A 26499-nucleotide genomic window follows, 5' to 3' on the forward strand; every position below is an offset into this window, starting at 1 on the left:
ATTAAATTACACGTTGTGCACAAAGGTGATTCTGCGAGGTGTATGTTATGTAGTTTGGAGTTAGTTGCCAATTTTCTGTTAACTGCGAAATACCAAGTGGCTTTCAGTGTAGACGGCAAATACGGACAATGGATGTTCTCCCAGATTACCTTCCAGTCGTAAAAGTTGTATTTTTCTTCAATGTTATTTTTCTTCTTATCTTTCATGAGTTCCTGGTACACGTGTTTCACTGTCTTCATTTCTTGTTCGGGGATCCTTGTGTGTACATAACTGTACTCCAGTAAAAACCATTTTAAGTGGTAAAGTCCGTTTGGAATATGTTGCACCGTGATAGGTGGACTGAGGTCGGCCGGAGCTATCTCAGTAAGCAGGTGAGCAGCGAGACTATCAGCTGAGTGTTTCCATTGGTGGAAAGTTGTTGATATATATAAAGCTTGCGCCTTCTTTTCAACATCGACAAGATTTAAGCCACCATTTTCTGTGGCAAGCGTTAAGGTGTCAAACTGAACTTTAAAAATGTGGTGACGGCTGACAAACTGTCCTAATGCTGACATGATTCGTTTTGCAGTGAGTGCAGACATTGGTAAAACGTGAGCGATATAATTGAGTTTCGAGGTGAGGTAGACATTTGCGACCGTTACTTTCTGAATTTCATTTAGTTTCCGTACACTGTGTTCCCGTATGCTGGCACGAATAGTCCGTAGAAGCTTTCGATAGTTGGTTGCAATGGTGTGCCGAATATTACTCTGAAAATCAATTCCAAGGCACTTGAATATCTTCAGCTGACGTAGTTGTCTGTGAGGGTGCGATCCGAGGCCGCGGCCAATATTGAATATTCCGGACTTTGTCCAGTTTAGTTGTGCACCTGACGCGTGCTCATATTGCCTGACTAGCTGTAGTGCGGTCTCCACTTCAGTTCTATTTAGTACAAGGAAACCGACATCGTCTGCATACGCCTTGCACACTACTCGGGATCCATGTATGACGATGCCCTGTAAACTTTGCGTCAGGGTAGCTAACAAAGGCTCAATGGCAATCGCAAAAAGCGCCATGGACATTGGGCAGCCCTGCCTGACGGAACTGGCTATCTCGATTGCTCGGGTAGGCTGGCCATTGATGATGACTCTGGATAAATTAGTCGCTACCATCTGTTTTATAATTGCGACGAACCCAGGTGGAAAACCCATCGCATACATGGTACGAAAGAGATACTGGTGGTTTACCCTGTCAAAGGCTTTGTCGAAGTCCAAAGATATGATGGCACATTTCAGCTTACAGACTTCCGCAATAGAGATTAAATCACGGTAGTCGCACAGAGTCTGACGAATTTTCCGATCCTTGCCCACGCTGGTCTGGTAAGGGCCAATGATACTGGTCATTGTAGATTTAAGCCTTTGGGCCAAAAGTCTCGCAAAGATTTTATAGTCGCTGTTGAGCAGCGTTATCGGTCTTAGATTTTTTACGTTTGCACTGCCTGAGGTTTTTTTAATTAGAACGATTATGCCTTCACAGAAGCTGGTGGGGATCACGTTGTTGTGGTCTAGAAGTTCGTTACAGATGCAAGTGATCTTCGCCCTTATGGTGTTCCAGAATTTTTGGTAGAATTCGGCGGGAATTCCGTCAGGTCCGGGGGATTTATTCTTAGCACTTTTCCAGAGTACATATTCCACGTCTTCTTCGGTCGCCACGTCTAATAGCTTTTCCGCGTCCACGAGACTGACTCTGTTGCGCAAATTATTCAAAAGAGCATCCTGCGCTTGCACGTTAACTTCTTTATTTGACATCAAGGTGGTGAAGTAGTTTAGCACCGCCGCTTTAATCTCGTTGTGCGTAGTCAGCGTTGCGCCATCCTCAGCAATTAACTCCGTCAGTATTTTACGGGACCCTTTCTTACTTTCTTGGATCATATGGTAGACTGAGGTGAGTTCTTGGTGTACAGTTGTCTGGACCCGCGACCTGACTTTGTAGCCTTCTAGCTGCGTCCTCCTTAGGGTTAGGATTTTGGCCTGGATTTTCTTAATTCGTTGACAATTCTCGACAGCCGAAGTACCGAGCATATACAGTTCCCGCAGACAATGAAAATAGAAATTGATCGTCCTTTGAAGCCAAAAGCTCTTTTCCCGTGCGTAGTTCATGAAACACCACCTAATTTTAGGTTTGGCGCACCTCAGCCACCAATCAATGGCCGAATTATAAGAGGCAAATCGTTGCTCACATTCTCGCCAGGTATTGAGGAAGGCTTCTTGACACGCCGAGTCTTGTAGATGTGAAACATTTAATTTCCACAGGCCCCTGTATCGACACGTCCGTTGTCGGTCTAGACTTATAGTACAGATGTATGCAGCATGGTCTGAGAAAGCCACTGGCCATACTTCTGACTGCAGAATGTTATTCCTCAAAGTGGGTGTTACATAAATTCGATCAAGACGGCTTGCCGAATGGGTCGTGATATGGGTAAACCCAGGTGCTGCCCCATGCTTGAGCTCCCAAGAATCAACTAAGCGCAAGTCTCGTACAATTCGTTCCAGTTCAAGTGATTTGTTAAGATTGGGAGTCTGGTCCTTTGCACTGATGACACAGTTAAAGTCGCCTCCGAAGATGACATTGGTGTGGCGGACGCCAAAGAGAGGAACTATTTCTTCTTTAAAAAATTCTGCTCTTTGACGTCTATTACTGGAACCGGATGGGGCATAGACATTAATTAGTCTGTTGTTATAAAAAGTGCCCGCAATGCCCCTACTGTTCGGCAGTTTTGTGACGTCGGTAATAATGATACCTTCCTTCACAATAAAAGCTGTACCTAATTCGCAACCGGCCCCAGGATTAGTGATCACATTATAACCTGGTATGCAATCAAGTCTGATCTCTGTTACTTCTTGTACAAATAAAATGTCTACATCAGCTGCATATAAAAAGTCCTTTAAGTGTTGCAGTTTAAGAGCGCTACGGATCTTATTAATATTGAGAGTAGCAAGTCGATAGGCCTGTGGCGGAATAGTGGTGGACTAAACAGGAGCAATACCTAAAATCAGTCCGATATCAAACAGAAATAACGCTGGAAAAAACAAGTCACGTCGTAGAAGCACTTTGGAAGCAATTCCAGATAACAAAAACATGTATTGACAGTCACTTTAAAGGCAGAGTTAAAAATAGTCTCCGGTTGAAAAGGGATCAGTCGTGCGTTCTTTTTGCGCGGCAGTTTCTGTCGAGGCGTTATCTTTCTCGGTAACATCGTCGACTTTGGAGACTGAAGTGACGGCTGTCACCGTTTCGGAAGTATCCATACTGTCTACTTCGGCAGTGGATTCTGTATCGTCCGCCCAACTAGTTGGCGGCGGTTGTGTCGAGGTCGTTACCGACTCTGGTGCAGGATAGAGTTTGACCATGCGGACATCACAGTCTGTTCGGAGTTGAGCTGACTGTTCAGGGTTCAGAGGGAGAGCATCTGAGACATTGTCAAGGACTGATGGTAAACTGGCTGAGGGATGATCATGGTTTGTGCTATCAGATGCTTTGTCACTGAGTTGTTCACCTATCTGTTTAGCCTTTTCGCGCAGAACCGGTGCAATCTGTTCTGCACCCTGGCGGGCAACTCTCCGTTTCTTAGTTTTTCTGGGAGACGTACGATTGTGTGGGCCTTGATCGGAACCTGCTGGAGATTCCCCCCGTGGGGTAGCATCGGCCGATTGGGACGCAGCCGTTTGCATGTCGGATGCCTGTTCTTCTGTGACTACTACGGACGGCGATACTTCTTTGGGTTTAGGTGGGGTCTCTTCCGGCGTTGCAACAGTCCCCATTTGCGTCACTGGCGCAGCCACAACAGTATTTTCACTGATTTCGGTGACCGTGGATGTAGCTGAAAGCCCACGCGCCACGGCGACGTACGTCACAGGCAGTGTTGTCATCGCGGGGGGCCTGGCTGCCTCGCCGGCAGGCAGCTGCGCCACTCGCCTCTGCATGCATTCGGCACGCACGTGACCTGTCGAGTTGCATGCGGCACACGTTCGAGGCTGATCATCGTACATTACTATCGCACGATACCCGCATATGTTAACATAAGACGGGATGTGCTTCTGCAGCTCGATTTTCAATTGCCGCACCCCATTAAGAACCGGGAATTTATGTGCACTAGACCAACGTTCCGCAATATTGCTGATGATTTTACCGTAGGGACAGAGCACTGCGTTGATCTGTTCACTGGTTATTTCAAATGGAAGTTCAAAGAGTCGAACAGTCCGTATTCCTAGGCCGGCATGCGAAACAACAACTTCACCCACATTGCCATCGCTATGTTTAAATTTGAGGATACCACCACAAGATTCAACTATTTTCTCACACATGTCTGATCGAGCTAATTTAACGAAAACGGTGCTACTGACAATCGAAAGATGTATCCCGATTATATCCTCAAGTCCTATCTTTACTTCATCTTCTAACCATTGCTCAACTTCAAAAGATTTAGGTCGGACAAAGTTTCTGTCAAAAGTAAACTTCAATGTGTCTTTTCTACTCGGTTGAGACATCACGAAATCGAGTTCATTTCCAGATTACACCAAAACACTGGTAGACACTGAAGCAAGCGCAGTGACTCACCACACGAAAACAACGACGGCGCGGCGCGCAGCACAGCACGTCCGACCTCGACCGCGTCCGCCGGCTGACTATCCATTAGGCCACAGAGGCTGACTGGCGCTAAGCCGCCGGTGTGCTCGCTCAAATCGACACTTTCCAAGTGTACCCTTCCTGATGCGCTACTCTGCGTCTGCAGAGAGTCAGGACGTCGCATGAGCCTTTCCTGTGTTCCTGTACATACTCAGACGTATCCAAGTCCAGGCACCTACTTTCTGTTGGCAATTCTTATACCTGCCGTCTTAGGCCATTCCCCTTGTGAACTCCAAGTCCGGCACACAAGACAGTTAACTGAGTATTCATATGGGTCATACTGTTTACCAACAAGTAATTTTAAAATAGCGTTTGCTTTCACAGCGCCATCACGCTTTGAAACACTTTCACAGCTAACAGGTCGATTGATAATGGCCGTCGTTCCGTTTCAGGTTGTCAGTAAATGCGTATTTTCATATCGTCGTGATACCTGTGATACCTGTAAGCACTCAGAAACGCCAACTTTCTCAACTATTACACCTGTATGTGGTGAGAGTGATTTTGCCCCAGTGAGTAAAACGTGTACCTCTGGTGGGACTCGAACCCACAATCCCCGGTTTAGGAGACCGATGCCTTATCCATTAGGCCACAGAGGCTGACTGGCGCTAAGCCGCCGGTGTGCTCGCTCAAATCGACACTTTCCAAGTGTACCCTTCCTGATGCGCTACTCTGCGTCTGCAGAGAGTCAGGACGTCGCATGAGCCTTTCCTGTGTTCCTGTACATACTCAGACGTATCCAAGTCCAGGCACCTACTTTCTGTTGGCAATTCTTATACCTGCCGTCTTAGGCCATTCCCCTTGTGAACTCCAAGTCCGGCACACAAGACAGTTAACTGAGTATTCATATGGGTCATACTGTTTACCAACAAGTAATTTTAAAATAGCGTTTGCTTTCACAGCGCCATCACGCTTTGAAACACTTTCACAGCTAACAGGTCGATTGATAATGGCCGTCGTTCCGTTTCAGGTTGTCAGTAAATGCGTATTTTCATATCGTCGTGATACCTGTGATACCTGTAAGCACTCAGAAACGCCAACTTTCTCAACTATTACACCTGTATGTGGTGAGAGTGATTTTGCCCCAGTGAGTAAAACGTGTACCTCTGGTGGGACTCGAACCCACAATCCCCGGTTTAGGAGACCGATGCCTTATCCATTAGGCCACAGAGGCTGACTGGCGCTAAGCCGCCGGTGTGCTCGCTCAAATCGACACTTTCCAAGTGTACCCTTCCTGATGCGCTACTCTGCGTCTGCAGAGAGTCAGGACGTCGCATGAGCCTTTCCTGTGTTCCTGTACATACTCAGACGTATCCAAGTCCAGGCACCTACTTTCTGTTGGCAATTCTTATACCTGCCGTCTTAGGCCATTCCCCTTGTGAACTCCAAGTCCGGCACACAAGACAGTTAACTGAGTATTCATATGGGTCATACTGTTTACCAACAAGTAATTTTAAAATAGCGTTTGCTTTCACAGCGCCATCACGCTTTGAAACACTTTCACAGCTAACAGGTCGATTGATAATGGCCGTCGTTCCGTTTCAGGTTGTCAGTAAATGCGTATTTTCATATCGTCGTGATACCTGTGATACCTGTAAGCACTCAGAAACGCCAACTTTCTCAACTATTACACCTGTATGTGGTGAGAGTGATTTTGCCCCAGTGAGTAAAACGTGTACCTCTGGTGGGACTCGAACCCACAATCCCCGGTTTAGGAGACCGATGCCTTATCCATTAGGCCACAGAGGCTGACTGGCGCTAAGCCGCCGGTGTGCTCGCTCAAATCGACACTTTCCAAGTGTACCCTTCCTGATGCGCTACTCTGCGTCTGCAGAGAGTCAGGACGTCGCATGAGCCTTTCCTGTGTTCCTGTACATACTCAGACGTATCCAAGTCCAGGCACCTACTTTCTGTTGGCAATTCTTATACCTGCCGTCTTAGGCCATTCCCCTTGTGAACTCCAAGTCCGGCACACAAGACAGTTAACTGAGTATTCATATGGGTCATACTGTTTACCAACAAGTAATTTTAAAATAGCGTTTGCTTTCACAGCGCCATCACGCTTTGAAACACTTTCACAGCTAACAGGTCGATTGATAATGGCCGTCGTTCCGTTTCAGGTTGTCAGTAAATGCGTATTTTCATATCGTCGTGATACCTGTGATACCTGTAAGCACTCAGAAACGCCAACTTTCTCAACTATTACACCTGTATGTGGTGAGAGTGATTTTGCCCCAGTGAGTAAAACGTGTACCTCTGGTGGGACTCGAACCCACAATCCCCGGTTTAGGAGACCGATGCCTTATCCATTAGGCCACAGAGGCTGACTGGCGCTAAGCCGCCGGTGTGCTCGCTCAAATCGACACTTTCCAAGTGTACCCTTCCTGATGCGCTACTCTGCGTCTGCAGAGAGTCAGGACGTCGCATGAGCCTTTCCTGTGTTCCTGTACATACTCAGACGTATCCAAGTCCAGGCACCTACTTTCTGTTGGCAATTCTTATACCTGCCGTCTTAGGCCATTCCCCTTGTGAACTCCAAGTCCGGCACACAAGACAGTTAACTGAGTATTCATATGGGTCATACTGTTTACCAACAAGTAATTTTAAAATAGCGTTTGCTTTCACAGCGCCATCACGCTTTGAAACACTTTCACAGCTAACAGGTCGATTGATAATGGCCGTCGTTCCGTTTCAGGTTGTCAGTAAATGCGTATTTTCATATCGTCGTGATACCTGTGATACCTGTAAGCACTCAGAAACGCCAACTTTCTCAACTATTACACCTGTATGTGGTGAGAGTGATTTTGCCCCAGTGAGTAAAACGTGTACCTCTGGTGGGACTCGAACCCACAATCCCCGGTTTAGGAGACCGATGCCTTATCCATTAGGCCACAGAGGCTGACTGGCGCTAAGCCGCCGGTGTGCTCGCTCAAATCGACACTTTCCAAGTGTACCCTTCCTGATGCGCTACTCTGCGTCTGCAGAGAGTCAGGACGTCGCATGAGCCTTTCCTGTGTTCCTGTACATACTCAGACGTATCCAAGTCCAGGCACCTACTTTCTGTTGGCAATTCTTATACCTGCCGTCTTAGGCCATTCCCCTTGTGAACTCCAAGTCCGGCACACAAGACAGTTAACTGAGTATTCATATGGGTCATACTGTTTACCAACAAGTAATTTTAAAATAGCGTTTGCTTTCACAGCGCCATCACGCTTTGAAACACTTTCACAGCTAACAGGTCGATTGATAATGGCCGTCGTTCCGTTTCAGGTTGTCAGTAAATGCGTATTTTCATATCGTCGTGATACCTGTGATACCTGTAAGCACTCAGAAACGCCAACTTTCTCAACTATTACACCTGCATGTGGTGAGAGTGATTTTGCCCCAGTGAGTAAAACGTGTACCTCTGGTGGGACTCGAACCCACAATCCCCGGTTTAGGAGACCGATGCCTTATCCAATTTTTTTTTTTTTTTTGTTTTTTTTTTTTTTTCATTTTTTTTTTTTTTTGGGTCTCCGTCCTCCCCTTCAACCCATCCTTTACGCTCGCCAAGTGTTGCCTTCTCGGCCCGGCTTCTCCGCCTTTAAGAATGAATGTAACTTGATGATGTGGAAACGCGCTTCTTCTGAACGACGAACGAAATATGCCCCTTCTGTTGCCTTTGTTTGCAACATGGCTTGAATAAAAATAAATGTAATTTCCATGGAGAAGGCAGTCTCATAATTGTTGTGGAAATGTAACTGCATCTGTAAATTTCGTTCTCCGTGCGTGGAAAAACGGAAAGAATCAACTCATTATTCCTGATAAGTATAATTTCCTTTTTCAGAAGGTAATGAAGTAAAATAGGCTTCTTCTGCTTGATTTTACACTTAATTAACATAAATGTGTCTTCTTGTGAAAAGAAAAAGAAAGAAAGACAGAAACTAAATAAATGGTGTATACCAGTTTCATCACTGTTTCCCCGAAACCAAAGTAATAGATACACATAGGCTTAATTGGTCTATACTGATGATCTTCTCTGACTACATTCTGTTGGAAATCGTCCTCCTGCTACTTGAAGTACAAACTTTAACCAAAAATCATTCGTCTAATATACGAAATGCTTGGATGTGCAATGTAAATTACGCATTTCTATTGGTTACAGGATTGTTTTAGTTAAAAAGTTTGCGTAATTTTCTTTGTATTTTTTAGTACACATCAACTTGTGGTGCTCAGTTGTAAGGTATACCCAGAAGTCCTCCCTATTGCTTGATTCTTTTGCTAGGACGTAATGCATCGTTTGGCCTTTCAACCAGTTAATTGCATTTCGTTTTGTTTTAGGGTAAGGTATACCGTCAGGGGTTAAAAATTCAGCAGGCGTAACGGCGTTGGGCGTAGTTCTGCTGATGCTCGCTATCTTTTGTCTTATGTAGAGCCATATATCTTTTACCCTGTCACACAGCAATCTATGCTCTTCGGTATCTGGTATTTTACATAATGGACACAGCGGTGACTCGGCCAATCGAATAGAGTGAAGTTTAGAGTTCGTCGTAATTTTTCTGTTTACAGCAAAGTACCAGGTCGATTTGACATACGTTGGCAAGTTCCGGCAGTGAATATTTTCCCATATTGTTTCCCAGTTATAACAAGGATACTTTTGTTCTATGTCGTTTCTGGGTTTGTCTTTCATCAAGTTATTATAAAGTTCTTTAACTTTCATGATGTCTTTCCCAGGAATCCTTGCCTGTATATAGCTGTATTCTACGAAAAAGTATTTCAAGTGGTATAGTCCGTTGGGTATGTGTTGGACATTTATAGGTGCACTGACGTCAGCAGGAGCTATTTCGTTTAACAAATGTGCAGCAAGGGTACCACTTGGCTCTTTCCAGTGTTTGTATGTGGTAGCAAGGTATAAGGCTTGCGCTTTTTTGCTGACATCGGTAAGATTTAACCCACCACATTTCGTAGGGAGCATCAGAATGTCATATTTGACTTTGAAAATACGTCCGCGGCTCACAAAATGTCCTAGTGCAGATGCGATGCTTTTCAGCAAAGTCGCAGGTGGTGGCAGAACTTGTGCTACATAATTAACTTTGGATGTGATGTATACATTTGCCACTGTTACTTTTTGAAGTTCATCGAGTTTCCTAATACTATGTGCTTGTACAGAGGCGCGTATGCTGTTAAGTAATTTTCGATAATTCGCAGCAATAGTGTGCTTGATATTTCTTTTAAAATCTATGCCGAGACATTTCATGGTTACAAGCTCGCGTAACAGATCCTGCGTTTGCGTCCCAATTCCACGGCCGATGTTGAAAATCCCCGACTTTGTTCTATTAAGTTTTGCACCAGATGCCTGTTCATATTTTGTTACTATTCGTAGTGCGCTCTGTACTTCAGCGCCATTCACGACTAGGAAGCCAACATCATCAGCGTATGCCTTGCACACGATCTTTTCTCCATGTATTTGTAGTCCTTGTAGATGTTTCATAAGGGAGGCAAGCAGGGGCTCGATGGCGATGGCGAAGAGTGCCATTGACATTGGACACCCTTGCCTAATGGAGCTGGTTACGTCAATCGAACGGCTAATGTGTCCATTGATGACAAATCTAGCTGAATTGTTTGTTAATGTATTTCTTACTACCGCAATGAATCGAGGTGGGAAGCCCATTGCGCCCATGGTGCGAAGGAGAAAACTATGGTTAACTCTGTCGAAGGCTTTGTCAAAGTCGAGTGAGATGAGTGCACATTTTATTTTGCAGACGTCGGCCGTTGAGATTAGGTCCCTGTAATCACAGAGGGTCTGGAGAATTCTTCTGTCTTTGCCCACACTTGTTTGATAAGGGCCAGTGACGCTGGTCATTGTGGTTTTCAGCCTGCGAGCGAGGATGCGGCCAAAGATTTTGTAATCGCTGTTTAAAAGCGTAATTGGCCTCAGAGCGCTTACAGATTTCGTATTCGTAGTTTTTGGCACTAGCACTACGAGTCCCTCACGAAATTCTTTCGGGATGTCATTCGCAGGGTTTAGCAGTTCGTTGCAGATGAGGGTAAACTTGCCTTTTACGAGGCCACTGAATCTGCGATAAAATTCTGCTGGAATTCCATCTGCCCCTGGAGCCTTATTTTTCGTGCTTCCATATATAGCTTCTTCGACATCTTCTTCAGTCACTTCCGAGAGGAGAGTCTGTGCTTCCGCGTGGCATACTTTGCCCTGGAGGTTGATCATTAACTCGTCTTGAAGCTGTTCGTCAACCAGCTGACTAGACATTAAGGATTCAAAATGCTGTACGATTGCCTCTTTAATCTCTCTTTGTTTCGTCAGCTTCCTTCCATCATCAGTTGTTATTTCAGATAATATCTTGCGAGACGCCCTTTTGCTTTCACGAATGACATGATAAATGGAAGTAACCTCGTGCTGGGCTATGTTCTGGGCACGCGACCTTATTTGGTAGCCTTCCAGTTGTTTACGCCGTAGTGCTAAAATTTTTGCTTTAATTTTGTTAATTCTTTCGTGGTTGTCCACAACTGTTGCATCGCACGGTTAGGCCACAGAGGCTGACTGGCGCTAAGCCGCCGGTGTGCTCGCTCAAATCGACACTTTCCAAGTGTACCCTTCCTGATGCGCTACTCTGCGTCTGCAGAGAGTCAGGACGTCGCATGAGCCTTTCCTGTGTTCCTGTACATACTCAGACGTATCCAAGTCCAGGCACCTACTTTCTGTTGGCAATTCTTATACCTGCCGTCTTAGGCCATTCCCCTTGTGAACTCCAAGTCCGGCACACAAGACAGTTAACTGAGTATTCATATGGGTCATACTGTTTACCAACAAGTAATTTTAAAATAGCGTTTGCTTTCACAGCGCCATCACGCTTTGAAACACTTTCACAGCTAACAGGTCGATTGATAATGGCCGTCGTTCCGTTTCAGGTTGTCAGTAAATGCGTATTTTCATATCGTCGTGATACCTGTGATACCTGTAAGCACTCAGAAACGCCAACTTTCTCAACTATTACACCTGTATGTGGTGAGAGTGATTTTGCCCCAGTGAGTAAAACGTGTACCTCTGGTGGGACTCGAACCCACAATCCCCGGTTTAGGAGACCGATGCCTTATCCATTAGGCCACAGAGGCTGACTGGCGCTAAGCCGCCGGTGTGCTCGCTCAAATCGACACTTTCCAAGTGTACCCTTCCTGATGCGCTACTCTGCGTCTGCAGAGAGTCAGGACGTCGCATGAGCCTTTCCTGTGTTCCTGTACATACTCAGACGTATCCAAGTCCAGGCACCTACTTTCTGTTGGCAATTCTTATACCTGCCGTCTTAGGCCATTCCCCTTGTGAACTCCAAGTCCGGCACACAAGACAGTTAACTGAGTATTCATATGGGTCATACTGTTTACCAACAAGTAATTTTAAAATAGCGTTTGCTTTCACAGCGCCATCACGCTTTGAAACACTTTCACAGCTAACAGGTCGATTGATAATGGCCGTCGTTCCGTTTCAGGTTGTCAGTAAATGCGTATTTTCATATCGTCGTGATACCTGTGATACCTGTAAGCACTCAGAAACGCCAACTTTCTCAACTATTACACCTGTATGTGGTGAGAGTGATTTTGCCCCAGTGAGTAAAACGTGTACCTCTGGTGGGACTCGAACCCACAATCCCCGGTTTAGGAGACCGATGCCTTATCCATTAGGCCACAGAGGCTGACTGGCGCTAAGCCGCCGGTGTGCTCGCTCAAATCGACACTTTCCAAGTGTACCCTTCCTGATGCGCTACTCTGCGTCTGCAGAGAGTCAGGACGTCGCATGAGCCTTTCCTGTGTTCCTGTACATACTCAGACGTATCCAAGTCCAGGCACCTACTTTCTGTTGGCAATTCTTATACCTGCCGTCTTAGGCCATTCCCCTTGTGAACTCCAAGTCCGGCACACAAGACAGTTAACTGAGTATTCATATGGGTCATACTGTTTACCAACAAGTAATTTTAAAATAGCGTTTGCTTTCACAGCGCCATCACGCTTTGAAACACTTTCACAGCTAACAGGTCGATTGATAATGGCCGTCGTTCCGTTTCAGGTTGTCAGTAAATGCGTATTTTCATATCGTCGTGATACCTGTGATACCTGTAAGCACTCAGAAACGCCAACTTTCTCAACTATTACACCTGTATGTGGTGAGAGTGATTTTGCCCCAGTGAGTAAAACGTGTACCTCTGGTGGGACTCGAACCCACAATCCCCGGTTTAGGAGACCGATGCCTTATCCATTAGGCCACAGAGGCTGACTGGCGCTAAGCCGCCGGTGTGCTCGCTCAAATCGACACTTTCCAAGTGTACCCTTCCTGATGCGCTACTCTGCGTCTGCAGAGAGTCAGGACGTCGCATGAGCCTTTCCTGTGTTCCTGTACATACTCAGACGTATCCAAGTCCAGGCACCTACTTTCTGTTGGCAATTCTTATACCTGCCGTCTTAGGCCATTCCCCTTGTGAACTCCAAGTCCGGCACACAAGACAGTTAACTGAGTATTCATATGGGTCATACTGTTTACCAACAAGTAATTTTAAAATAGCGTTTGCTTTCACAGCGCCATCACGCTTTGAAACACTTTCACAGCTAACAGGTCGATTGATAATGGCCGTCGTTCCGTTTCAGGTTGTCAGTAAATGCGTATTTTCATATCGTCGTGATACCTGTGATACCTGTAAGCACTCAGAAACGCCAACTTTCTCAACTATTACACCTGTATGTGGTGAGAGTGATTTTGCCCCAGTGAGTAAAACGTGTACCTCTGGTGGGACTCGAACCCACAATCCCCGGTTTAGGAGACCGATGCCTTATCCATTAGGCCACAGAGGCTGACTGGCGCTAAGCCGCCGGTGTGCTCGCTCAAATCGACACTTTCCAAGTGTACCCTTCCTGATGCGCTACTCTGCGTCTGCAGAGAGTCAGGACGTCGCATGAGCCTTTCCTGTGTTCCTGTACATACTCAGACGTATCCAAGTCCAGGCACCTACTTTCTGTTGGCAATTCTTATACCTGCCGTCTTAGGCCATTCCCCTTGTGAACTCCAAGTCCGGCACACAAGACAGTTAACTGAGTATTCATATGGGTCATACTGTTTACCAACAAGTAATTTTAAAATAGCGTTTGCTTTCACAGCGCCATCACGCTTTGAAACACTTTCACAGCTAACAGGTCGATTGATAATGGCCGTCGTTCCGTTTCAGGTTGTCAGTAAATGCGTATTTTCATATCGTCGTGATACCTGTGATACCTGTAAGCACTCAGAAACGCCAACTTTCTCAACTATTACACCTGTATGTGGTGAGAGTGATTTTGCCCCAGTGAGTAAAACGTGTACCTCTGGTGGGACTCGAACCCACAATCCCCGGTTTAGGAGACCGATGCCTTATCCATTAGGCCACAGAGGCTGACTGGCGCTAAGCCGCCGGTGTGCTCGCTCAAATCGACACTTTCCAAGTGTACCCTTCCTGATGCGCTACTCTGCGTCTGCAGAGAGTCAGGACGTCGCATGAGCCTTTCCTGTGTTCCTGTACATACTCAGACGTATCCAAGTCCAGGCACCTACTTTCTGTTGGCAATTCTTATACCTGCCGTCTTAGGCCATTCCCCTTGTGAACTCCAAGTCCGGCACACAAGACAGTTAACTGAGTATTCATATGGGTCATACTGTTTACCAACAAGTAATTTTAAAATAGCGTTTGCTTTCACAGCGCCATCACGCTTTGAAACACTTTCACAGCTAACAGGTCGATTGATAATGGCCGTCGTTCCGTTTCAGGTTGTCAGTAAATGCGTATTTTCATATCGTCGTGATACCTGTGATACCTGTAAGCACTCAGAAACGCCAACTTTCTCAACTATTACACCTGTATGTGGTGAGAGTGATTTTGCCCCAGTGAGTAAAACGTGTACCTCTGGTGGGACTCGAACCCACAATCCCCGGTTTAGGAGACCGATGCCTTATCCATTAGGCCACAGAGGCTGACTGGCGCTAAGCCGCCGGTGTGCTCGCTCAAATCGACACTTTCCAAGTGTACCCTTCCTGATGCGCTACTCTGCGTCTGCAGAGAGTCAGGACGTCGCATGAGCCTTTCCTGTGTTCCTGTACATACTCAGACGTATCCAAGTCCAGGCACCTACTTTCTGTTGGCAATTCTTATACCTGCCGTCTTAGGCCATTCCCCTTGTGAACTCCAAGTCCGGCACACAAGACAGTTAACTGAGTATTCATATGGGTCATACTGTTTACCAACAAGTAATTTTAAAATAGCGTTTGCTTTCACAGCGCCATCACGCTTTGAAACACTTTCACAGCTAACAGGTCGATTGATAATGGCCGTCGTTCCGTTTCAGGTTGTCAGTAAATGCGTATTTTCATATCGTCGTGATACCTGTGATACCTGTAAGCACTCAGAAACGCCAACTTTCTCAACTATTACACCTGTATGTGGTGAGAGTGATTTTGCCCCAGTGAGTAAAACGTGTACCTCTGGTGGGACTCGAACCCACAATCCCCGGTTTAGGAGACCGATGCCTTATCCATTAGGCCACAGAGGCTGACTGGCGCTAAGCCGCCGGTGTGCTCGCTCAAATCGACACTTTCCAAGTGTACCCTTCCTGATGCGCTACTCTGCGTCTGCAGAGAGTCAGGACGTCGCATGAGCCTTTCCTGTGTTCCTGTACATACTCAGACGTATCCAAGTCCAGGCACCTACTTTCTGTTGGCAATTCTTATACCTGCCGTCTTAGGCCATTCCCCTTGTGAACTCCAAGTCCGGCACACAAGACAGTTAACTGAGTATTCATATGGGTCATACTGTTTACCAACAAGTAATTTTAAAATAGCGTTTGCTTTCACAGCGCCATCACGCTTTGAAACACTTTCACAGCTAACAGGTCGATTGATAATGGCCGTCGTTCCGTTTCAGGTTGTCAGTAAATGCGTATTTTCATATCGTCGTGATACCTGTGATACCTGTAAGCACTCAGAAACGCCAACTTTCTCAACTATTACACCTGTATGTGGTGAGAGTGATTTTGCCCCAGTGAGTAAAACGTGTACCTCTGGTGGGACTCGAACCCACAATCCCCGGTTTAGGAGACCGATGCCTTATCCATTAGGCCACAGAGGCTGACTGGCGCTAAGCCGCCGGTGTGCTCGCTCAAATCGACACTTTCCAAGTGTACCCTTCCTGATGCGCTACTCTGCGTCTGCAGAGAGTCAGGACGTCGCATGAGCCTTTCCTGTGTTCCTGTACATACTCAGACGTATCCAAGTCCAGGCACCTACTTTCTGTTGGCAATTCTTATACCTGCCGTCTTAGGCCATTCCCCTTGTGAACTCCAAGTCCGGCACACAAGACAGTTAACTGAGTATTCATATGGGTCATACTGTTTACCAACAAGTAATTTTAAAATAGCGTTTGCTTTCACAGCGCCATCACGCTTTGAAACACTTTCACAGCTAACAGGTCGATTGATAATGGCCGTCGTTCCGTTTCAGGTTGTCAGTAAATGCGTATTTTCATATCGTCGTGATACCTGTGATACCTGTAAGCACTCAGAAACGCCAACTTTCTCAACTATTACACCTGTATGTGGTGAGAGTGATTTTGCCCCAGTGAGTAAAACGTGTACCTCTGGTGGGACTCGAACCCACAATCCCCGGTTTAGGAGACCGATGCCTTATCCATTAGGCCACAGAGGCTGACTGGCGCTAAGCCGCCGGTGTGCTCGCTCAAATCGACACTTTCCAAGTGTACCCTTCCTGATGCGCTACTCTGCGTCTGCAGAGAGTCAGGACGTCGCATGAGCCTTTCCTGTGTTCCTGTACATACTCAGACGTATCCAAGTCCAGGCACCTACTTTCTGTTGGCAATTCTTATACCTGCCGTCTTAGGCCATTCCCCTTGTGAACTCCAAGTCCGGCACACAAGACAGTTAACTGAGTATTCATATGGGTCATACTGTTTACCAACAAGTAATTTTAAAATAGCGTTTGCTTTCACAGCGCCATCACGCTTTGAAACACTTTCACAGCTAACAGGTCGATTGATAATGGCCGTCGTTCCGTTTCAGGTTGTCAGTAAATGCGTATTTTCATATCGTCGTGATACCTGTGATACCTGTAAGCACTCAGAAACGCCAACTTTCTCAACTATTACACCTGTATGTGGTGAGAGTGATTTTGCCCCAGTGAGTAAAACGTGTACCTCTGGTGGGACTCGAACCCACAATCCCCGGTTTAGGAGACCGATGCCTTATCCATTAGGCCACAGAGGCTGACTGGCGCTAAGCCGCCGGTGTGCTCGCTCAAATCGACACTTTCCAAGTGTACCCTTCCTGATGCGCTACTCTGCGTCTGCAGAGAGTCAGGACGTCGCATGAGCCTTTCCTGTGTTCCTGTACATACTCAGACGTATCCAAGTCCAGGCACCTACTTTCTGTTGGCAATTCTTATACCTGCCGTCTTAGGCCATTCCCCTTGTGAACTCCAAGTCCGGCACACAAGACAGTTAACTGAGTATTCATATGGGTCATACTGTTTACCAACAAGTAATTTTAAAATAGCGTTTGCTTTCACAGCGCCATCACGCTTTGAAACACTTTCACAGCTAACAGGTCGATTGATAATGGCCGTCGTTCCGTTTCAGGTTGTCAGTAAATGCGTATTTTCATATCGTCGTGATACCTGTGATACCTGTAAGCACTCAGAAACGCCAACTTTCTCAACTATTACACCTGTATGTGGTGAGAGTGATTTTGCCCCAGTGAGTAAAACGTGTACCTCTGGTGGGACTCGAACCCACAATCCCCGGTTTAGGAGACCGATGCCTTATCCATTAGGCCACAGAGGCTGACTGGCGCTAAGCCGCCGGTGTGCTCGCTCAAATCGACACTTTCCAAGTGTACCCTTCCTGATGCGCTACTCTGCGTCTGCAGAGAGTCAGGACGTCGCATGAGCCTTTCCTGTGTTCCTGTACATACTCAGACGTATCCAAGTCCAGGCACCTACTTTCTGTTGGCAATTCTTATACCTGCCGTCTTAGGCCATTCCCCTTGTGAACTCCAAGTCCGGCACACAAGACAGTTAACTGAGTATTCATATGGGTCATACTGTTTACCAACAAGTAATTTTAAAATAGCGTTTGCTTTCACAGCGCCATCACGCTTTGAAACACTTTCACAGCTAACAGGTCGATTGATAATGGCCGTCGTTCCGTTTCAGGTTGTCAGTAAATGCGTATTTTCATATCGTCGTGATACCTGTGATACCTGTAAGCACTCAGAAACGCCAACTTTCTCAACTATTACACCTGTATGTGGTGAGAGTGATTTTGCCCCAGTGAGTAAAACGTGTACCTCTGGTGGGACTCGAACCCACAATCCCCGGTTTAGGAGACCGATGCCTTATCCATTAGGCCACAGAGGCTGACTGGCGCTAAGCCGCCGGTGTGCTCGCTCAAATCGACACTTTCCAAGTGTACCCTTCCTGATGCGCTACTCTGCGTCTGCAGAGAGTCAGGACGTCGCATGAGCCTTTCCTGTGTTCCTGTACATACTCAGACGTATCCAAGTCCAGGCACCTACTTTCTGTTGGCAATTCTTATACCTGCCGTCTTAGGCCATTCCCCTTGTGAACTCCAAGTCCGGCACACAAGACAGTTAACTGAGTATTCATATGGGTCATACTGTTTACCAACAAGTAATTTTAAAATAGCGTTTGCTTTCACAGCGCCATCACGCTTTGAAACACTTTCACAGCTAACAGGTCGATTGATAATGGCCGTCGTTCCGTTTCAGGTTGTCAGTAAATGCGTATTTTCATATCGTCGTGATACCTGTGATACCTGTAAGCACTCAGAAACGCCAACTTTCTCAACTATTACACCTGTATGTGGTGAGAGTGATTTTGCCCCAGTGAGTAAAACGTGTACCTCTGGTGGGACTCGAACCCACAATCCCCGGTTTAGGAGACCGATGCCTTATCCATTAGGCCACAGAGGCTGACTGGCGCTAAGCCGCCGGTGTGCTCGCTCAAATCGACACTTTCCAAGTGTACCCTTCCTGATGCGCTACTCTGCGTCTGCAGAGAGTCAGGACGTCGCATGAGCCTTTCCTGTGTTCCTGTACATACTCAGACGTATCCAAGTCCAGGCACCTACTTTCTGTTGGCAATTCTTATACCTGCCGTCTTAGGCCATTCCCCTTGTGAACTCCAAGTCCGGCACACAAGACAGTTAACTGAGTATTCATATGGGTCATACTGTTTACCAACAAGTAATTTTAAAATAGCGTTTGCTTTCACAGCGCCATCACGCTTTGAAACACTTTCACAGCTAACAGGTCGATTGATAATGGCCGTCGTTCCGTTTCAGGTTGTCAGTAAATGCGTATTTTCATATCGTCGTGATACCTGTGATACCTGTAAGCACTCAGAAACGCCAACTTTCTCAACTATTACACCTGTATGTGGTGAGAGTGATTTTGCCCCAGTGAGTAAAACGTGTACCTCTGGTGGGACTCGAACCCACAATCCCCGGTTTAGGAGACCGATGCCTTATCCATTAGGCCACAGAGGCTGACTGGCGCTAAGCCGCCGGTGTGCTCGCTCAAATCGACACTTTCCAAGTGTACCCTTCCTGATGCGCTACTCTGCGTCTGCAGAGAGTCAGGACGTCGCATGAGCCTTTCCTGTGTTCCTGTACATACTCAGACGTATCCAAGTCCAGGCACCTACTTTCTGTTGGCAATTCTTATACCTGCCGTCTTAGGCCATTCCCCTTGTGAACTCCAAGTCCGGCACACAAGACAGTTAACTGAGTATTCATATGGGTCATACTGTTTACCAACAAGTAATTTTAAAATAGCGTTTGCTTTCACAGCGCCATCACGCTTTGAAACACTTTCACAGCTAACAGGTCGATTGATAATGGCCGTCGTTCCGTTTCAGGTTGTCAGTAAATGCGTATTTTCATATCGTCGTGATACCTGTGATACCTGTAAGCACTCAGAAACGCCAACTTTCTCAACTATTACACCTGTATGTGGTGAGAGTGATTTTGCCCCAGTGAGTAAAACGTGTACCTCTGGTGGGACTCGAACCCACAATCCCCGGTTTAGGAGACCGATGCCTTATCCATTAGGCCACAGAGGCTGACTGGCGCTAAGCCGCCGGTGTGCTCGCTCAAATCGACACTTTCCAAGTGTACCCTTCCTGATGCGCTACTCTGCGTCTGCAGAGAGTCAGGACGTCGCATGAGCCTTTCCTGTGTTCCTGTACATACTCAGACGTATCCAAGTCCAGGCACCTACTTTCTGTTGGCAATTCTTATACCTGCCGTCTTAGGCCATTCCCCTTGTGAACTCCAAGTCCGGCACACAAGACAGTTAACTGAGTATTCATATGGGTCATACTGTTTACCAACAAGTAATTTTAAAATAGCGTTTGCTTTCACAGCGCCATCACGCTTTGAAACACTTTCACAGCTAACAGGTCGATTGATAATGGCCGTCGTTCCGTTTCAGGTTGTCAGTAAATGCGTATTTTCATATCGTCGTGATACCTGTGATACCTGTAAGCACTCAGAAACGCCAACTTTCTCAACTATTACACCTGTATGTGGTGAGAGTGATTTTGCCCCAGTGAGTAAAACGTGTACCTCTGGTGGGACTCGAACCCACAATCCCCGGTTTAGGAGACCGATGCCTTATCCATTAGGCCACAGAGGCTGACTGGCGCTAAGCCGCCGGTGTGCTCGCTCAAATCGACACTTTCCAAGTGTACCCTTCCTGATGCGCTACTCTGCGTCTGCAGAGAGTCAGGACGTCGCATGAGCCTTTCCTGTGTTCCTGTACATACTCAGACGTATCCAAGTCCAGGCACCTACTTTCTGTTGGCAATTCTTATACCTGCCGTCTTAGGCCATTCCCCTTGTGAACTCCAAGTCCGGCACACAAGACAGTTAACTGAGTATTCATATGGGTCATACTGTTTACCAACAAGTAATTTTAAAATAGCGTTTGCTTTCACAGCGCCATCACGCTTTGAAACACTTTCACAGCTAACAGGTCGATTGATAATGGCCGTCGTTCCGTTTCAGGTTGTCAGTAAATGCGTATTTTCATATCGTCGTGATACCTGTGATACCTGTAAGCACTCAGAAACGCCAACTTTCTCAACTATTACACCTGTATGTGGTGAGAGTGATTTTGCCCCAGTGAGTAAAACGTGTACCTCTGGTGGGACTCGAACCCACAATCCCCGGTTTAGGAGACCGATGCCTTATCCATTAGGCCACAGAGGCTGACTGGCGCTAAGCCGCCGGTGTGCTCGCTCAAATCGACACTTTCCAAGTGTACCCTTCCTGATGCGCTACTCTGCGTCTGCAGAGAGTCAGGACGTCGCATGAGCCTTTCCTGTGTTCCTGTACATACTCAGACGTATCCAAGTCCAGGCACCTACTTTCTGTTGGCAATTCTTATACCTGCCGTCTTAGGCCATTCCCCTTGTGAACTCCAAGTCCGGCACACAAGACAGTTAACTGAGTATTCATATGGGTCATACTGTTTACCAACAAGTAATTTTAAAATAGCGTTTGCTTTCACAGCGCCATCACGCTTTGAAACACTTTCACAGCTAACAGGTCGATTGATAATGGCCGTCGTTCCGTTTCAGGTTGTCAGTAAATGCGTATTTTCATATCGTCGTGATACCTGTGATACCTGTAAGCACTCAGAAACGCCAACTTTCTCAACTATTACACCTGTATGTGGTGAGAGTGATTTTGCCCCAGTGAGTAAAACGTGTACCTCTGGTGGGACTCGAACCCACAATCCCCGGTTTAGGAGACCGATGCCTTATCCATTAGGCCACAGAGGCTGACTGGCGCTAAGCCGCCGGTGTGCTCGCTCAAATCGACACTTTCCAAGTGTACCCTTCCTGATGCGCTACTCTGCGTCTGCAGAGAGTCAGGACGTCGCATGAGCCTTTCCTGTGTTCCTGTACATACTCAGACGTATCCAAGTCCAGGCACCTACTTTCTGTTGGCAATTCTTATACCTGCCGTCTTAGGCCATTCCCCTTGTGAACTCCAAGTCCGGCACACAAGACAGTTAACTGAGTATTCATATGGGTCATACTGTTTACCAACAAGTAATTTTAAAATAGCGTTTGCTTTCACAGCGCCATCACGCTTTGAAACACTTTCACAGCTAACAGGTCGATTGATAATGGCCGTCGTTCCGTTTCAGGTTGTCAGTAAATGCGTATTTTCATATCGTCGTGATACCTGTGATACCTGTAAGCACTCAGAAACGCCAACTTTCTCAACTATTACACCTGTATGTGGTGAGAGTGATTTTGCCCCAGTGAGTAAAACGTGTACCTCTGGTGGGACTCGAACCCACAATCCCCGGTTTAGGAGACCGATGCCTTATCCATTAGGCCACAGAGGCTGACTGGCGCTAAGCCGCCGGTGTGCTCGCTCAAATCGACACTTTCCAAGTGTACCCTTCCTGATGCGCTACTCTGCGTCTGCAGAGAGTCAGGACGTCGCATGAGCCTTTCCTGTGTTCCTGTACATACTCAGACGTATCCAAGTCCAGGCACCTACTTTCTGTTGGCAATTCTTATACCTGCCGTCTTAGGCCATTCCCCTTGTGAACTCCAAGTCCGGCACACAAGACAGTTAACTGAGTATTCATATGGGTCATACTGTTTACCAACAAGTAATTTTAAAATAGCGTTTGCTTTCACAGCGCCATCACGCTTTGAAACACTTTCACAGCTAACAGGTCGATTGATAATGGCCGTCGTTCCGTTTCAGGTTGTCAGTAAATGCGTATTTTCATATCGTCGTGATACCTGTGATACCTGTAAGCACTCAGAAACGCCAACTTTCTCAACTATTACACCTGTATGTGGTGAGAGTGATTTTGCCCCAGTGAGTAAAACGTGTACCTCTGGTGGGACTCGAACCCACAATCCCCGGTTTAGGAGACCGATGCCTTATCCATTAGGCCACAGAGGCTGACTGGCGCTAAGCCGCCGGTGTGCTCGCTCAAATCGACACTTTCCAAGTGTACCCTTCCTGATGCGCTACTCTGCGTCTGCAGAGAGTCAGGACGTCGCATGAGCCTTTCCTGTGTTCCTGTACATACTCAGACGTATCCAAGTCCAGGCACCTACTTTCTGTTGGCAATTCTTATACCTGCCGTCTTAGGCCATTCCCCTTGTGAACTCCAAGTCCGGCACACAAGACAGTTAACTGAGTATTCATATGGGTCATACTGTTTACCAACAAGTAATTTTAAAATAGCGTTTGCTTTCACAGCGCCATCACGCTTTGAAACACTTTCACAGCTAACAGGTCGATTGATAATGGCCGTCGTTCCGTTTCAGGTTGTCAGTAAATGCGTATTTTCATATCGTCGTGATACCTGTGATACCTGTAAGCACTCAGAAACGCCAACTTTCTCAACTATTACACCTGTATGTGGTGAGAGTGATTTTGCCCCAGTGAGTAAAACGTGTACCTCTGGTGGGACTCGAACCCACAATCCCCGGTTTAGGAGACCGATGCCTTATCCATTTTTTTTTTTTTTTTTTTTTTTTTTTTTTTTTTGCCTAACACGCACAAGGTCCCCGGTTCGATTGCGGGCGGAAACACGTTTTCGTCGCACTCAGCAAGACACTTGCTACGATCTCTACTGTGACCATTTAAATCAACTTCAAACGTTCCACCAGCAGGGTGCACATGGCTCAAATGAAACTGTTTCAGAACTGGTTGTCGGATTTAGCGCTGACTTGGAGGCCTGGAAATGCGCGAAACAGCCGCCGCCATGCGGTTTGTTAGCACACCGTTGTACAAAACGCAAGGGCTCGTCCGGGATATGAACCCGGGACCTCCTGCACCCGAAGCAGGAATCATACCCCTAGACCAACTTTTTTTTTTTTTTTTTTACTTTTTTTCTTTGCTGGTCTCTCATAGCTTCTGGAGAAAATTAGAAAAAAAATGGCTCCGTTGCAAACACAAGTATTGTTCTCAGTTTCCGGTGTCCTGGAGTGGAGGCTGTGAGTGGCGGTAGATGGGGGGGTGTGGGAGGCAGGACACGAGACAGAAGCAGTGGGGCCTCTTCGCGGCACTACTCGAGTCCCGCGGCCTCTGCCCACCCCCTTAGACTCATATATCTTACCCTATACCCATTCTATTAAATATTATTTTAAGCATATTGCCGAAATTTTTGCCATGATTGGGATAGCTGCAGGTTTTCGCGAATTCGATTTCCATAAACATCTTGAATTCCAAGTGATCGTCACCACCAAGTTTATTGAAAACATAGCTGGAATAGTTGCCCAGCAACCACATAACTACGTTATTTTTCGCCGGCGGATAATATCGCACGTCGGGTCGAGACAACACAGTTGAAGGGATGTTGGCGGTTGTAGTCCTGGTAACAATGGCTATTTTTTCTCTCAGCCAGCCCCAATTTCGTGCACGTTCTCCGCAGGTATAACGGTGCATAACGGTATCCACCAGTTGACAGCTATGGCAGAGGGTTGTATCACTGAGTCCGATTTTATGCAGCCTCTCATTGGTGCTAATCACATCATTGATTGCTTTGTACCATGCAGTTCTAGAGGCTGAAGTAAGGACACGGGAGCTGACATTACGCCATACCACATCCCAGTTGATGCCACTGTACTTCGTAACAATTGGATTCGGACCCTCGTGTTGTCGCCAGTATGCCAATATTGCTGGAGCCGCTAAATGTCGAGAATTTAAGAGTTCTCGACCGATGTAGCTGCGTGCAAAGTAATAATCTCGGATGTGTTTGAGCTTGTAACTGATGGTCTGAATGTTCAGCGGGGGGTCAAGACTTTGCGGCCTGACGGCGGTGAATAATTGCGCCGTAATGCCCGAAGGGTAATTGTTAAGAAGAGAGACCGTCCTTGTAACATAGAGAGCTGCTGCCTTTTTCTTGATGTCGACTAAGCCCATCCCTCCGTTTAGGGGGGTGGAGTGTTGCAGTTTTGGCAGAGACGCGAAAAATTTCCCCGCGCCAAATAAAATTAGTGATCTTCGACATAATATTTCTAGCAAGTACTGCAGGGAGCGGCAGAAGCTGCGCCATGTAATACGCCTTTGATAAAATACAAGCGTTGATAAGTTGAATACGATCAAATTGGTTGAGGCTGCGATGGTAATTATCAATTAGGGCACCATTTATTTTACGTGCTACATCCCGCCAGTTAGCCGCTACCATCTTTAGAGAGGACGCCGTCAACATGATCCCCAGAGCCTTGTGTACTTTGACTTGTGTAGCATAATCAACACGCAAATGCTGGAGGCCACAGAGGTTCAGAAATTTGCTTTTTTGTTCATTTAACTGCGCCCCTGACGCCAGACAGTATTTCCGAAGTTCAGTCGCTAATATGGTGACATCATCGACATTGCGAATCACCACACCCACATCGTCGGCATAGGCTCCGATTACACTTTTTATCCCAGAAATGGTAATCCCAGTGAGTTTCGTCTGCAACTGTTGTAACAGAGGTTCAAGGGAGAGTACAAAAAGCAACATGGACAAGGGGCTCCCTTGTGGAACCCCTCTGTTGATTTGTATTGGCCTCGTCAGTTGTGAGTTAACGGAAAGTTTTGCAGTGATTCCCATGGCCACGTTTTTAATCATGTCAATCGTGTTCCGAGAGAAACCCAATCTTTGCATAGTCTCGAGGAGGTATGCGTGATTTACAAGATCAAAAGCTTTAAAAAAATCAAGAAAGACCAGCCCACATTTCATGTTACTAGCGCTCGTTAAAGCAATGACGTCTCGGTAAAAAGCAGCCGTTTGCAGAATTGTTCGTCTAAAGGCACATGTCTGCTGTTGGCCTATGATTTTAGCAGTGAGTGGCATGAGTCTCACGTTAATTGCGCGAGCCACGATCTTATAATCAGAGTTTAATAACGAGATTGGTCGGAAATTGTTGATAGTTTTAGTACCTCTGTTTTTAGGGAGAAGCACAATTTTACATTCCTTAAAGACGGGTGGGACAGACGTTCCTTGCAAGACTTCGTTCACGACTTGAGTAATTTTGTCCCCGATGATGTGCCAATAGCGCTTGTAAAATTCAACTGGTAAGCCATCAGGGCCAGGGGATTTCTTAAGTGGCGAACTGCAGACGACCTCCAAAACATCTTTATTACTGAAGGCTAACGAGATGGAGTCATTGTCTTCCCTTGTTACGGTAGATGAAATGGCGCTAAACAGTCCATCATAGCAGTCGTCGTGTAGAGCCGCTGATGCGTAGGTGTTGACATAATAGTCGTGCAGAGCGTTGACAATCTCTCGCTGAGTGTCAATCGTTTTTCCATCCTCGAGTTTCAGGGCATCAATAAAAGTCCGCCTCCTGTTCTTTGTATGTGTGACGAGGTGGTACAGAGCGGCTGCTTCATCATCTCTGACCGACGTCACTTTAGATTTTATCTTAAGGCCGTCCAGTTGCATCCTCTTCAGGCTGATTAATTTTGCCTTTATTTTCCGAATGTCGTCGATTCTGGTAGTCGTCGCGTCCGCACGATCGTACAGGTCCCGTAAGATTGTGTAATAAAATTCCATCGTCTTTTTGATCTCCGCCGCCCTTTCAATTCCGAAGTACATGATGACATTTCGCAGTTTCGGCTTGGCCTGCAGAGTCCACCACTCTATAGTGCTACGAAATCTGTTAGTAGCGCGCAAGCACTGCTCCCAAGCTCGACGCACCCCCTCCTCCAGCTCAACATCCGTTAACAAAGACACATTCAGGTTCCATTGACTTTTATACCAGCGTGTGGG

At 46.6% G+C, this 26499-nt stretch overlaps 25 non-coding genes across 25 annotated transcripts; all 25 read right to left on the bottom strand.

The window, feature by feature from the left end:
• Window positions 1–5185: 5185 nt before the first annotated feature.
• Window positions 5186–5258, bottom strand: Trnar-ccu (transfer RNA arginine (anticodon CCU)). The gene has a single exon. It is a non-coding gene; the product is annotated as a tRNA-Arg (tRNA).
• Window positions 5259–5760: 502 nt separating this feature from the next.
• Trnar-ccu (transfer RNA arginine (anticodon CCU)) lies at window positions 5761–5833 on the bottom strand. Its single transcript has one exon. It is a non-coding gene; the product is annotated as a tRNA-Arg (tRNA).
• Window positions 5834–6335: 502 nt separating this feature from the next.
• Window positions 6336–6408, bottom strand: Trnar-ccu (transfer RNA arginine (anticodon CCU)). The gene has a single exon. It is a non-coding gene; the product is annotated as a tRNA-Arg (tRNA).
• A 502-nt stretch (window positions 6409–6910) lies between these two features.
• Window positions 6911–6983, bottom strand: Trnar-ccu (transfer RNA arginine (anticodon CCU)). Its single transcript has one exon. It is a non-coding gene; the product is annotated as a tRNA-Arg (tRNA).
• Window positions 6984–7485: 502 nt separating this feature from the next.
• Window positions 7486–7558, bottom strand: Trnar-ccu (transfer RNA arginine (anticodon CCU)). The gene has a single exon. It is a non-coding gene; the product is annotated as a tRNA-Arg (tRNA).
• Window positions 7559–11696: 4138 nt separating this feature from the next.
• Trnar-ccu (transfer RNA arginine (anticodon CCU)) lies at window positions 11697–11769 on the bottom strand. The gene has a single exon. It is a non-coding gene; the product is annotated as a tRNA-Arg (tRNA).
• A 502-nt stretch (window positions 11770–12271) lies between these two features.
• Window positions 12272–12344, bottom strand: Trnar-ccu (transfer RNA arginine (anticodon CCU)). Its single transcript has one exon. It is a non-coding gene; the product is annotated as a tRNA-Arg (tRNA).
• Window positions 12345–12846: 502 nt separating this feature from the next.
• Window positions 12847–12919, bottom strand: Trnar-ccu (transfer RNA arginine (anticodon CCU)). Its single transcript has one exon. It is a non-coding gene; the product is annotated as a tRNA-Arg (tRNA).
• Window positions 12920–13421: 502 nt separating this feature from the next.
• Window positions 13422–13494, bottom strand: Trnar-ccu (transfer RNA arginine (anticodon CCU)). Its single transcript has one exon. It is a non-coding gene; the product is annotated as a tRNA-Arg (tRNA).
• Window positions 13495–13996: 502 nt separating this feature from the next.
• Trnar-ccu (transfer RNA arginine (anticodon CCU)) lies at window positions 13997–14069 on the bottom strand. The gene has a single exon. It is a non-coding gene; the product is annotated as a tRNA-Arg (tRNA).
• Window positions 14070–14571: 502 nt separating this feature from the next.
• Window positions 14572–14644, bottom strand: Trnar-ccu (transfer RNA arginine (anticodon CCU)). The gene has a single exon. It is a non-coding gene; the product is annotated as a tRNA-Arg (tRNA).
• A 502-nt stretch (window positions 14645–15146) lies between these two features.
• Window positions 15147–15219, bottom strand: Trnar-ccu (transfer RNA arginine (anticodon CCU)). Its single transcript has one exon. It is a non-coding gene; the product is annotated as a tRNA-Arg (tRNA).
• Window positions 15220–15721: 502 nt separating this feature from the next.
• Window positions 15722–15794, bottom strand: Trnar-ccu (transfer RNA arginine (anticodon CCU)). The gene has a single exon. It is a non-coding gene; the product is annotated as a tRNA-Arg (tRNA).
• A 502-nt stretch (window positions 15795–16296) lies between these two features.
• Trnar-ccu (transfer RNA arginine (anticodon CCU)) lies at window positions 16297–16369 on the bottom strand. Its single transcript has one exon. It is a non-coding gene; the product is annotated as a tRNA-Arg (tRNA).
• A 502-nt stretch (window positions 16370–16871) lies between these two features.
• Window positions 16872–16944, bottom strand: Trnar-ccu (transfer RNA arginine (anticodon CCU)). Its single transcript has one exon. It is a non-coding gene; the product is annotated as a tRNA-Arg (tRNA).
• A 502-nt stretch (window positions 16945–17446) lies between these two features.
• On the bottom strand, window positions 17447–17519 carry Trnar-ccu (transfer RNA arginine (anticodon CCU)). The gene has a single exon. It is a non-coding gene; the product is annotated as a tRNA-Arg (tRNA).
• A 502-nt stretch (window positions 17520–18021) lies between these two features.
• On the bottom strand, window positions 18022–18094 carry Trnar-ccu (transfer RNA arginine (anticodon CCU)). The gene has a single exon. It is a non-coding gene; the product is annotated as a tRNA-Arg (tRNA).
• A 502-nt stretch (window positions 18095–18596) lies between these two features.
• Trnar-ccu (transfer RNA arginine (anticodon CCU)) lies at window positions 18597–18669 on the bottom strand. Its single transcript has one exon. It is a non-coding gene; the product is annotated as a tRNA-Arg (tRNA).
• Window positions 18670–19171: 502 nt separating this feature from the next.
• Trnar-ccu (transfer RNA arginine (anticodon CCU)) lies at window positions 19172–19244 on the bottom strand. Its single transcript has one exon. It is a non-coding gene; the product is annotated as a tRNA-Arg (tRNA).
• A 502-nt stretch (window positions 19245–19746) lies between these two features.
• On the bottom strand, window positions 19747–19819 carry Trnar-ccu (transfer RNA arginine (anticodon CCU)). The gene has a single exon. It is a non-coding gene; the product is annotated as a tRNA-Arg (tRNA).
• A 502-nt stretch (window positions 19820–20321) lies between these two features.
• On the bottom strand, window positions 20322–20394 carry Trnar-ccu (transfer RNA arginine (anticodon CCU)). The gene has a single exon. It is a non-coding gene; the product is annotated as a tRNA-Arg (tRNA).
• Window positions 20395–20896: 502 nt separating this feature from the next.
• Trnar-ccu (transfer RNA arginine (anticodon CCU)) lies at window positions 20897–20969 on the bottom strand. Its single transcript has one exon. It is a non-coding gene; the product is annotated as a tRNA-Arg (tRNA).
• Window positions 20970–21471: 502 nt separating this feature from the next.
• Window positions 21472–21544, bottom strand: Trnar-ccu (transfer RNA arginine (anticodon CCU)). The gene has a single exon. It is a non-coding gene; the product is annotated as a tRNA-Arg (tRNA).
• A 502-nt stretch (window positions 21545–22046) lies between these two features.
• Window positions 22047–22119, bottom strand: Trnar-ccu (transfer RNA arginine (anticodon CCU)). Its single transcript has one exon. It is a non-coding gene; the product is annotated as a tRNA-Arg (tRNA).
• Window positions 22120–22621: 502 nt separating this feature from the next.
• On the bottom strand, window positions 22622–22694 carry Trnar-ccu (transfer RNA arginine (anticodon CCU)). The gene has a single exon. It is a non-coding gene; the product is annotated as a tRNA-Arg (tRNA).
• Window positions 22695–26499: the final 3805 nt, after the last annotated feature.

The sequence above is a fragment of the Schistocerca nitens genome, chromosome 1 (assembly GCF_023898315.1).
Source record: "Schistocerca nitens isolate TAMUIC-IGC-003100 chromosome 1, iqSchNite1.1, whole genome shotgun sequence".
Taxonomy (NCBI): domain Eukaryota; kingdom Metazoa; phylum Arthropoda; class Insecta; order Orthoptera; family Acrididae; genus Schistocerca; species Schistocerca nitens.